General features: G+C 44.2%; 1 pseudogene; it reads left to right on the forward strand.

Annotated features, from left to right (window-relative positions):
• The first annotated feature begins 2,691 nt into the window (after positions 1-2,691).
• LOC102765575 overlaps positions 2,692-12,309 on the forward strand; it is a 26,926-nt pseudogene continuing 17,308 nt past the window's right edge.

The raw sequence follows: 12,309 nt of genomic DNA on the forward strand, positions 1-12,309 counted from the left end.
GGGGCCCCCCTAGCCACAACATCAGACTTATAGAGGCAAAGATCGCAAAGGTACTGATTACATCTTACATCCCAGGGCTTGGAATGAGGAACCTGGTTTGCAAAAGCAGTTTACAGAAGCGGACTTAAGCATGTTATCTCAATTACTAGAGGCCTGTTCCACAAAGAGATTTGTGCAATAGGCCTTCCGTTCCCCTGGCCTCCGGCACCCAGGGCCCAGGCCTTCGCTCTGGCCGAGCAGTGAGGCCTTGCTGCTCCGCCGACCCCAGGGCCGTGAGGCTTCACTGCTCCACTGGCCCTGGAAACGTCAGGCCTCCCTGCTCTGGCTGCCCTGGAAACATCAGGCCTCACTCCACTGCTTGGAGCCTACTTATGCAAATTAACCGTCATCTTTATTGGAGGTTAATTTGCATATCTCACTGAATAGCCAATGGGAAGCGTAGTGAAGGTACGGTTAATTACCCTTTTTGTCTTTTATTAGATAGGATATATATTGATTTCAGAGAGGAAGAGAGAGATAGAAACATCAATAATGAGAGAGAATCATTGATCGACTGCCTTCTACACTTCCCACACTGGGATCAAGTCCGCAACCTGGGTATGTGCCCTAAGGGAATTGAACTGTGACCTCCTGGTTCATCCACTGAGCAATGCTGGCTAGGTTCCCTTGTTCTTATGCATCTAGGTTAACACACCTTTGAAATGTCAAACTAATTCTCCTTTTCAGACCCTTAGGAGGTGTAGCCATCCTCAAGGAGTACATAATCTTGTTAACTATCCTGTAATCCCCACCTTGCTTTCTCCCACCTTCATATAATCTTCCTTAGTTCTCTTAATTCAAAAGTATAAAAGGAAATGCAAAATTGTCATTCTCCAGAGTACTTGTGATCTTGGTTCCCAGTATGTCATCAATTTGGCTCAAATAAATTCTTAAGAAATTTTCTATATGTTTGGACATTCTTACTTGGACAAAGAATTTAGAAAGACCATATCATCTGCTTTGTGGAGAAAATATTGAAGGAAGTGAAAGTGGAAGCAGGATGAGTTGTGTAGAGACTGCTCTTGCAATATTCTTAAGCAATGAAAAGGACCAGACTGGGTGGTGATAACATAGTAGGTAGTTAGACATAAGCAGAGTAGAAATGATAAACCAGCAATGGACAATTATATGGTGGGACCTTGCCCCCAGCGTGATCTTTCCTCCCCTAGCATATCGAGCTTTAGAACCCCTAACCTTTCATACCTTTGGTCATATGGTTGGGCCCCTTCCCTTGCCTTTCCTTCCCAGGCATGTCGCTAATCATACATTAGACCCACTTAGAGGAGGAACAAGGAGGACAGAGTATAACCTCATGTAACTCCCATATAAGCCCTTGCAGGACCCTCCCTTAAGCATTAAGCCCTCTGGCCCCATCAAACAATTTTAGGAACAAAGCCTCAGGTCTGTTGACCAGAGACAGAGTTTTGGTCAAACCAGAGATAACATCTAGGCCTAAGTTGTGTTTCAGCTCCAGGCCCGGAAAAGCAGCAAGGCCAGCCCAGTGACAGCATGGCTGATATCAGGACCAGCTACAATGACCAATGATCCCCTGCCCTGGAGCTGACCCATCAGTGGAGACCAAAACCCTCAGTAGACACACCTGGAAAAGCTATTCTATTGAGATCCTCCCCTGAGATCTCCCCTAAAAACTCCTCCTTTGGGAACCAGATAAAAGCCTTTAAGACAAAAGACCCAGAGGAGCTCTCTTTGGAGCATGCCCAAGCCTTTCCCCTCTTCTTCCCTGAGGTGAGTTTTCTTTGCCTTTCTCCTAAGCTTTGTAACTTGTTTCCTGAGCCCTTGCAGCCCAGCTGGCCCACTTCTCCTATCTCTGTGACTTTCTAAATAAACTTTCACTGGTGATATGAGTTCCTTGGCTCTGAATTTTTTCAAGGACTGATAGCTAACATCTGGTGCTGTTTCACTGTTAACAGTGGCAGTGAAAATGGAAAGAAGACAGATTTGACAGCTGGATGGCCCGGATAATAAAGAGAGATTGGGGTGGGGGGGCGGGGGAGAGGGAAAGAAAGACAGAAATAAGGGCAATGCCTAGATTTCTAACTTGGGAAGCAATGCTGCCTCAGGGATAACTGGAAGAGGAACAAGCTTGGGGGACAGAACAATTCATTTCTCACCTCTTTGTGTCCTATATAATAAAAGACTAATACGCAAATAGACCGAATGGCAGAATGACTGGTCACTATGACTCGCACTGACCACCAGGGAGCAGACACTCAATGCAGGAACTGCCTCCTGGTGGTCAGTATGCTCCCACATGGAGAGTGCCACTTAGCCAGAAGCCGGGCTTATGGCTGGTGAGCACAGCAGTGTTGGTGGGAGCCTCTCCCACCTCCGCGGCAGTCAGACATCCTCCAAGGGCTCCCATACTACGAGAGGGTGCAGGCCAGGCTGAGGGACCGCCCCCCCTGGAGTGCACAAATTTTGTGCACCAGGCCTCTAGTTATTCTATGTAATAAAAGCTTAATATGCAAATTGTCTCCTAGACTGGGTGTTCAACCGCTCGCTATGATGTGTGCTGACCACCAGGGGGCAGCATGGAACATGGTGGGCGTCCGTGACGTGACACTGGCAGCAAGTGGCAGTGGAAGCACTGCCAGCCCTCATGGGCCCTGACAAGAACAGGATCACGGCGGAATGGTGGAGCAGGTGTGCAGGCGGCACCAGACCAAGATGGGTGTGAGCGGGGGCCCAGTTGCCCCACTGATCACCCCGCAGATGGTGGCCAGAAGCTGGCAGGCCCTGATCACCTGATCAGGATTGGGCCCCAGGCTGGGACAGGGAACTGGGGGTGAGTGGCAGTGACCAACTTCTCATGGCACCCAGGTGGGGAGCTGCAACCTCTTGCCAGCTACCTGGGGGTGGGGGTAGCAGGGATGGAGGTGTGGTGAGAATGCGGGGTGTCTGCTAAGCTCACTCTCACTCCTGCAGCTATCCTCCCCCAGGATGCCAGGACTCGTGCACCGGGGAACCCCCCCACCCCCCTGCGCTCAGGTGCTAGGCACCCACGAGGAGCCTGCCCCGCACCCAGTCAGCCTCTTCTGGGTGAGCCAGACAGCCGCTGAGACTACAGGGGTCAGTGGGACTCCCCATGGAGCAGCTGGTCTGCGAGGCCAGCCAGGAGAGAGCACACTGCCCATTTGGCTTCCGTGCAGCGCTGCTGAGCGGCCCAGAGGCCCACATTGTGCCCCGGCCTGCGGTGTCAGGCCACACTCACCACATCTCCATGTGGGGACTTGGGACCGCGACTCAGATGGAGGGGGGCGCATGGGGTCCAGGGGCCCAGGTGCTGCCTAGGGCCCAGAGGTCAGCTGGGACCTGCTCTTCCACACCAGATGCTCACACTTCAATCACTGGCCAGGCCTAGGGACTGCACCTGTGCATGAATTTCATGCACCGGAACTCTAGTTTTCATATAAAAAAAGGAATCAGCCCCGGGCGCAGTGGCTCAGTGGTTGAGCATAGACCTATGAACCAGGAGGTCATGATTCGATTCCCTGTCAGGGCACATGCCCAGTTGCAGGCTGAATCCCCAATCGTGCAGAAGGCAGCCGATCAATGATTATCTCTCATCATTGATGTTTCTATCTTTTTCTCCTTCTCCCTTCCTCTCTGAAATCAATAACAATGTTTTTTGTTTTTTTTAAAGAGTGGATTATTTCAGGTAAGGTTAACTTTCCTTAGGAGAAGATAGGGGTCCTATCAATCAGATTACCTTACTAGTGTTTTCAGGAAATTCCAGCCTGACTGATTTAAAATTTCATTCCTTGGGGAGATTAAAACTGCAATTAGGTTAGGTATTAAGTTTTGGTGGGGTTTACTACAAGTGACTCCATTTTGGGTCTGTTGTTTCTTTTTAACATAGTCAATGCAATTAGATAAGAAAAACAAAAATTGGAAAGGAGTAGGTAAATTTACCTTCATCTATCAATAACATATTTGTATTCGAAGAGAATCCAAGTTAATCAACTGAAAAACAACTATCAACAAGAAAATTCACTAAAGAAATTAGTATAACATTTTTATTTTTATCCTCACCCAAATATATGCTTATTGATTTTAGAGAGAGATGAAGGGAGAGAGGGAGGGAAAAAGAAAGAGAAAAACATGGATGTGAGAGAGAACATCAATCAGTTGCCTCCCATACACTTTTGGACTGGGGATCAAATCTGTAACCTAGATATGTGCCCTGACTGGGAAATGAACCTCAGTCTTTTGGTGTACAGGACAATGCTCCAACCAATTGAGCCACTTGGCCAGGGTGGGTATAAGATTAATATTAAAAAATCAATACCCTTTACATAAAACAAACAGTTAAAACTGCATTGTCCAAAATGATAACCACTACTACATGTTGCTATATAAATTTAAATTTAAAATAACTAAAATTAAATAAAACTTTAAATTCAATTTTTTTCACTCATACTAGTCTCATTTTAAGTTCTCGATAACCACAAGTTTTATAGAACTTGTTCATCCTTGCAGAAAGTTCTGTTATCCAGTGCTGAGTTAGAAGATATGGTGAGAGAAGACAACATTCATGAGCTTAACAAAATACCTGGGAATAGAAAAGAAATACTGTAGCTATTTGATTAGTTTTTGATTATAAGCCCCCTGTCTGGACCTCTCTGTATTCCAGGCAGAGTCAGAGGTTCCTCTAAGGGCCCCCAGCATAACACACAGCTGATCCTCATTCTTTGCAGATTCTGTATTTGTGAATTTGCCTACTTGCTAAAATGTATTTGTAACCCCAAGAAGGGAGGCAGGAGAGATAAGGGAGAAGAAAGAAACAACAATGACAGAGGAGGTAGTGGGCCAGAGGTGTTTTGGATTAGATCCAGAGCCTTTTCCTCCAGGGCAACTGGACAGGTGGGGTGGGGCTCAAATCTCCTGGGCAATCAAGGAAATCCCTGATTTCTGTGGCTTGAGGCCCTAAAGAGGCCCAGCCCAGAGTCAGCTGTGATTGCTCACCTTCCAGGAAATTGCCTTCAGTTTGGCAGAGATCCCACTGAAATTGGCCTAGGTTGGATGGACTACGTCCTTACCCCAAAGCTTTCAAAATCACCCGGATAGTTTGGGAGGAGTCTTAGATGTCTTGGGGTGACCTACAGTTAGAAAACCAGGGAGCTATCTGCCCTTCTAGTGGTTCATAAGAGGTGGGGAATGTGACCTAGAGCCTCTACTGTCTCCCATGACAGTCATGGCAGTCACTCATCCCAGTACCTTCCTCTTCAGGAGTCTCACGCAGCCTCAAAGGATGCCTGTATGTATTAGGGAAGGCAGAGGAACAACCCAGCCTAGGGATTTGCACAAGGTACACAGTCAGAGTCAGAAGAGAATGGAATCTAGGGCTTATTCCCAAGCTCAGAGTTATTTTTCTTTTCCCTCCAAGTTGTTTTTCCCTCCCCCTTCACTTCCACCAGGACCCAGACTCCAAAGCTAGTTCCACATTTGTCTATGGCTACCAGATCATTAGCTTGGTCATAAATGATAACACCAAGGAACAATGCAGTGTGGGGGAGGACCTGTTCCACTCCCTGCTTACAGGGACCCAGTGGCAGAGGCTACAAGGGAAAAGACCTAGGTTTTCTAACCCTGAGGAGGAAACTGGTCTTGCAAGGTGTGTCAGGCCATAAAACTGTGAACAATACACTGCCCTGGGGAGGTAGTTATCTCTGGCCCCAGGACAGATGATCAGATATGGCCTGGGAATTTCCAACACCTGGAGGTTTTCCTGTAAGCCCACAAAAGGGGGCAGAATCATATCTGCAAGACAAAGACCCCAGAAGGTTATAAAAAGTGAAGCCCTCTGTGCGTTACTCACTCTGATTTGGAAATTATTCCCAAGTCCACTAGTGTTAATAAGCAGGGTCCCTCCCTTTCTCTAGGAAGCGTGCTTGGTATTTCTTTGGTCTTCTGCAACAGTACTTTTTAAAAAATATTTTTTTATTGATTTCAGAGAGGAAGGAAGAGGGAGAGAGATAGAAATAACAATGATGACGGAGAATCATTGATTGGCTACCTCCCACACACCTCCTACCGGGGGTTGAGCTGTGATCTCCTGGTTCATAGGTAGACACTCAACCACTGAGCCACGCCAGCTGGGAGCCAGATGTTCTCATAAATTCTGGGAAAAGTCACAAAGTAAAAGGGGGACCTTGAAATCCAGCCTGTTGCCCAAGATATCTGGCAGAGGAACCTTGAAACCTATAGACAGAAAAGTATAAAACCCTTAAATCTCTACCAGGCAGGGTGCTCAGACTAGCTGGGTTGCCCACTGTGCTATATGCCAGGTGTATTTTTCATCTGTATATATAAAAGCCTAAGTGACCGGCCAACCACCAGGGGACAGATGCTCAATGTAGGAGCTGCTGAGCAACAGCCACTTTGCAGAGTGCCCTCTCGCACTCCAGGACCCCTCAGGGGATGTCGAACTGCTGGTTTCAGCAGGCCAGGCAGAGGGATTCCATCAGTGCACAAATTTGTGCACTAGGCCTCTAGTCTTTAATAAATTTTCTTGCTTTGCTCCCACGCTGCTGTCTGTTACTTATCTGAAATCTTTCTTATAAGACTGACAAGAGCTGAATAGGAGTATAGCCCCCTCCGACTCAAGGGACTTTCCAGTAATAGTTGTATTTGTACTAAACACAAACAGACTTTTTTCTTGTCATTATTCCCTAAATAATACAGTATAACAACTGTTTACATAGCATTTACATTGCACTAGGTATTGTAAGTAATCTAGAAATTATTTAAAGTATATTGCAGGATTTTCATAGGTTACAAGCAAATACTACACCATTTTATTTAAGGGACTTGAGCATCCTTGGATCTTGGTATCCTCTGGGGTCCAGGAACCAATCCCCTGTGAATACTGAGAAATAATTGTACAGCCATATAAACTCCACCTAGTACAAGATATAGAACATTTCCATCCTCTGGAAAGTTCCTCATGTTCCATATAATCAATATCCATTCCACTGGAGGTAAAAACTACAATAGACCCTCTTATTTGCAGGGGATATTTTTCAAGCCCACATTAGATGCCTGAAACCATGGGTAGCACCAAACCTTATATATAATTTTTTTCTATACATACATATCTATGATAAAGTTCAATTTATAAATTAGGCACAGTAAGAGATTAACAATAATAATCAGTAATAAAATAGAATTATTATAAAATATACTGTAATAAATGTGGTTTCTCTCAAAATATCTTATTGCACTGAACTCACCTTTTCACTTAAAGCACTTTACAGCTTCTCTTTGGCATATCCAAATTGCCAGCATCATTATTCTTGCACTTTGGGGCCATTATTAAGTAAAATAAGAGTTACCTGAACACAAGCACACAATACTATGACTGTTGATCTGATAACCAAGGCAGCTACTAAGTGACTAACAGAAGAGGAGTGCGTACAATGTAGACATGCTGGATAAAGGGATGATTCATATCCCGGGCAGGATGGAGTGGGATGACTTGAGATATCATCATGCTACTCAGAACAGCACACATGCAATTAATACTTATCAATTTTTTATTTCTAAAGTTTTCCACTTCATATTCTCAAATGATGATCTTGGTTCTTATTTAATCAGAAAAGCAATCAGAAGGTAACCTCTATGTTCTACTACCACAGCATCAACCTACCCGCCAGTATCTCCCCTGCCTTTTTCAAACACATTCCTTCTACAGTTATTTTATTTCTCCCTCTTGCATCTTCCATTTTCCCCTTTTACTGATACATTCTCAGCAACTTACAAACATGCCATGTTATCTCCTATCTTAAAAATCATATAAAATCAAAATCCTTCTCAGACAGCACACTTATTTTCTAGCTACCACCTCACTACTCTAATGTACTTTATAGCAAAACATCTTGGAAATTTGACTCTATCCTCTCTCTACTTTCTCTACTCCCATTATCTCTTTTTAAAAAAAATATATTTTATTGATTTTTTACAGAGAGGAAGGGAGAGGGATAGAGAGATAGAAACATCAAGAAACACCGGTCAGCTGCCTCCCGCACACTTCCAACTGGGGATGTGGCCACAACCAAGGTACATGCCCTTGACCAGAATCGAACCCGGGACCCTTGAGTCCACAGGCCAACGCTCTATCCACTGAGCCAAACCGGCTATGGCTCCCATTCTCTTTTGAACCCACTCCAATCCACTTACCATAACCATAGGGAATGCATCAAGGGGAGCAGAGATAAAGGGCAGCATCTAGAGCAGGGGTCCTCAAACTGCGGCCCGCCGAAAACATTTATCCGGCCCGCAAGATGTTTTTGCCGCCGCTGCCTGTTGCTTAGCAGCCGACTAGTTTTTTTTAAAACTATAGTCCGGCCCTCCAACGGTCTGAGGGACCGTGAACTGGCCCCCTGTTTAAAAAGTTTGAGGACCCCTGATCTAGAGAGATGGATGATTGGACTCTAATCCAGTCAGGCTGTCCACACCATTACACCAAAATTGCTCTTTTCAAAGTCATCAATGACTTCCATGTTGCTAAATCCAATGGTCAGTTTTCAGTTGCACTCTTTCTCGCTCACCCACAGCCCAAATGATCACTTCCTCCTTGAAACACTCACCTGACCTCACAGGGACACCCTTCTCTCTGTTTTCTTTTTCCTTCAATGGCTTTTCCTTCCATCTTCCCAACCTCTACCTGGAGTGCCCAGGAACCAGTCTTAGACCTCTTCTCTTGCCTATACTTCCTGCCTTGATTGATGCTCCTGTCAGACCCAATACTCCATTTTAATTTAATCTAACTTATTTTCTAAATGTTTTATCATAAGGAACTTCAAACATACAAACAAAAGTAGGGAGAACAGCACAGCCGACATGACTCAGTGGTTGAGCATCAACCTATGAACCAAGAGGTCACAGTTCGATTCCCAGTCAGGGCACATGCTCAGGTAGCAGGCTCCATCCCCAGTGTGGGGTGTGCAGGAGGCAGCTGATCGACGATTCTCTCTCTTCATTCATGTTTCTATCTTTTTCTCCCTCTTCCTTCCTGTCTGAAATCAATAAAACTATTTTTTTTAAAGTCAAGAGAACAGTACAATGTATTCTCATATACTTATTATCCGGAATCAATATTTAACAATATTTTCCCCATTTGCTTTATCTATCCCTTTTTCTCTTTTCTTTGCAGGGTATTTTAAAGCAAATCCCACATACCATGTGTTCATCTATACAGACCCAGGGAAAAGCCCTGAGACTGAAAATCTACCTCTGTAAGCAAAGGACAGGGAAAGACTGAAGAAAGAGGCTGGTCACTCCAGTCTGGTAATTAATATAAAGTTTATTAAGGGAAACTTGCATACAAGGTGTGTCTTGGTGACTGCAAGATGAAATGGATCCTTGTGCTGCTTGGCAGGCACCAAAGACTTATATAGGATAAAAGAGGTGGAGGTGGGGGGGTGGGCAGGAATAGTCAAGTCATAGGTACTAGTACATGAATGCTACCGAGTATGGAAATCACTTTACATGTTTGACCAGATCAGGAAAATAGCCTGTTCCAGGAAACAGCACAAGTGGGAGGCAGGCGAGGGGTGCTGATTTACCCTAGTATGTCGGAATGAACATCAGTTACAACCATTCTCTAAGAGAGGTTTGCAGTAAGCAATCTCCCCTTTCTGGCCCAGTATAGCTCACTGGTCATGCATGGTCAAGTCATGGAACAGTTTCTCCTACTCACCATGTCATTTCTTTCTTTTTTATTTTTTAATATATATCTTATTGATTTCAGAGAGGAAGGGAGAGGGGGAGAGAGAGAGAGAAACATTAGTGATGAGAATCATTGGTCGGCTGCCTCCTGCATGCCCTCACTGGAGTTCAAGCCCGAATCAACGGGGGGACTTGTCAGTCCTCAGGCTGACGCTCTATCCACTGAGCCAAACCAGCTAGGGCATCATTTATTTATTTATTTTTTTATTAATCCTCACCGAGGATATTTTTTCATTTATTTTAGAGAGAATGGAAGAGAGAGGGAAAGACAGAGAGAAATATCCATGTGAGAGAAGCACATTGATAGATTGCCTCTTGCATGCGTCCTGACCAGGGCCTGGCCTGGGGAGGAGCCTGCAACCGAGGTACATTCCCTGACCAGAATCGAGCCCGGGACCCTTCAGTCCACAGGCTGGTGATGTCTCCACTGAGCCAAACCGGCCAGGGCTCCATGTCATTTTTTTAAAAAATATTTTTATTTTTATTGATTTTAGAGAGAGAGAGAAACATCAATGATGAGAATCATTGATCAGTTGCCTCCTGCACGCCCCCTGCTGGGGATCCCCCTGCTATTGACATTCTTTTTGGAGTGGTGAAAATGTCCTCAAATTTGGTAGTGGTGATGATTGCACAATTCTGTTAAAATACTAAAAAAGACTGAACTTGTATACTTTTTAAAAAATCTTTTTAATGAATTTTTTTTACAGAGAGGAAGGGAGAGGGATAGAGAGTTAGAAACATCGATGAGAGAGAAACATCAATCAGCCACCTCTTGCACACCCCCTACTGGGGATGTGCCTGCAACCAAGGTACATGCCCTTGACCGGAATCGAACCTGGGACCCTTCAGGCTGCAGGCCAATGCTCTATCCTCTGAGCCAAACCGGTTAAGCTCCAAGTCATTTCTTAAAGACATGGCCATCTTCTCAGATAACCATGGTGCCATGACCATACCTAACAAAATTTAAAATAGTTATTTGATATCATATAATGTATGATTCATAATTATACCTTTCCTAATGTCTCATTACACTGGGTTTGTTCAAATTAGGATCCAAACAAGGTCTACACATTACATTTTGTTATGCCCTTTCAACCTTTTAAATCTGCAGTGGTCCTCCTCTTCTCTTTATTTTTTTATACCATTGACTGATTGCAGAAACCAGCTCAATTGTTCTGTAGAGTAATCCACATTCTGGATTTATTCCCTTTTTATAACACATCTTTTCTAGTTGTCCCTTTACTGTCTTGAAGTGAAATTCAGGAATAATGTAACTACTGTATTAGTTAGAGCATGGAAGGAAACAGGTGGCATACTCAAGCCAAGTCCAATTGAGGCCAGTTTAAGCAAGGGATTATTAACAAAGATGTAGGCAAAGTTAAGAGGACAAACAATGAATAAGAAAGAATTAGAGGGTGAAGAAATGTCAAATAAACTCATCAAAATTTCTCAAAAAACTAGAGGGAGTGTCTTCCATCCTTAGGCCTAAAGGGCCAAGATAAAGGAGTGGTATGTTCCTTTGGTTAAACCCAACCAGAAAGTACAGGGCAAGGGAGCTTGACTCATGCCTTTCATAAAGCTGGCCCCCCAGGGCAGGAAGCAAGGGTGCAAAAGAGCAGAGAGTGGATCGGGTTTGGAGGGGTAAATGCAGACTATCCCTCACCCCTCCAAAGTATCTTCACATGTAATTTCAAAATAATGAATTTAAGTCCCTATAATAAAAGGAGAAATAAGGGGAAACTAATGCATACAACCATATATTTGAACATGTAAAATTATGCACAACTTCAGCAGAAGCTCTATTGTAATCATCAGGTGCTTGCAGCCATCCATCCCTAGAATCACTGTACCTGCCAAAGCTGCATATGCAGACTGATTTAGGATTGGCATCTAAAATACAGAGAGCAGTGGTGTTATTGATTTTCCAAACAAGACAAAGCACTCTCTCCCATCAATCACATTGTTGGGAATCTCAGTGTATATTAAAACCATATAAAAAAATACTGTGTATGTGCAGAACTGATGTAGGTTGAAATAAATATAAACATATTTTCACAAATGAATGTCCAATAGGACATTTGAAAATGATGTAAAATGTAAGATAATTTCTATAATACAGGATTATCTTGTGCATTGCAGGATGCTTAGAAGGCCTGGCCCCACCCATAAAGCCTTATAGTGTTCCTCACCCTAATCATCATGATCTCCTACTCTCATATCCCCCTTCTCAATGTTTTGGTGATTTTCTAAAACTTTCTCTAGTGGGTAGATCATTCCGGTAGAGACTCATTGGCCTAGATCCGTGGTCGGCAAACTGCAGCTCATGAGCCACATGCGGGTCTTTGGCCCCTTGAGTGTGGCTCTTCCTAAGCCTTAAGAGTACCCTAATTAAGTTAATAACAGTGTACCTACCTATATAGTTTAAGTTTAAAAAATTTGGCTCTCAAAAAGAAATTTCAATCGTTGTATGTTGATATTTGGCTCTGTTGACTAATGAGTTTGGCGACCACTGGGTTGAGG

This window comes from Myotis davidii, unplaced genomic scaffold (assembly GCF_000327345.1).
Source record: "Myotis davidii unplaced genomic scaffold, ASM32734v1 scaffold1815, whole genome shotgun sequence".
NCBI lineage: Eukaryota > Metazoa > Chordata > Mammalia > Chiroptera > Vespertilionidae > Myotis > Myotis davidii.